Source organism: Penaeus monodon, chromosome 31 (assembly GCF_015228065.2).
Source record: "Penaeus monodon isolate SGIC_2016 chromosome 31, NSTDA_Pmon_1, whole genome shotgun sequence".
NCBI lineage: Eukaryota > Metazoa > Arthropoda > Malacostraca > Decapoda > Penaeidae > Penaeus > Penaeus monodon.
In genome coordinates, this window is record NC_051416.1 from 4,051,055 (window position 1) to 4,051,663 (window position 609).

Here is a 609-nt window from a genome sequence, read left to right on the forward strand (position 1 = left end):
TACAAGTCTGAACATGAAATATCTATGAAAAGTCATGACAAAAAGAGATCAACATACGTATAGACCAAATACCTATATAGCAGTATCACTTACTTGAATGTAATAGACTGTTTTTTAAATATATTGATTCCATCTCCATGTTTGAAATTAAATCTGAAACCACTGCCGAAACTACTAAACAAATTGTCAAATGGGTCGAATCGTCTATACGACGAGTAATCATGCTGCTTGCGGAAGTTTGGCTGCTCCTCCGTCTGACCCGTTGTGTCGTATAATCTCCTCCTCTCAGGGTCCATCAGCAGCTGTAACAAAATTCAATATAATGCAAATGATAACACTAAAATTAAATAATGCATAGGGATGCAATTATCACAGCTCAGATAATACTGCACTGTATGAATAGTTAATCAAAGGGAAATACTTTCATGATATATTTTTCATCTCTCTTACAATGCATAAAATATTGTTACTATCTCCCTCCCTCCCTCCATCAACACTACTGACAGAACTTTATATCTCACCTCATAAGCTTGATTGATTTCAATAAATTTCTTCTCTGCATCTGGTGCTTCATTCTTATCCGGATGCCTAAAGAAAAAAAAAAAAAAC

At 34.6% G+C, this 609-nt stretch overlaps 1 pseudogene; it reads right to left on the minus strand.

Annotated features, from left to right (window-relative positions):
• The window catches only part of LOC119592831, a 38,746-nt pseudogene that overhangs the window by 31,376 nt on the left and 6,761 nt on the right, over positions 1-609 (minus strand).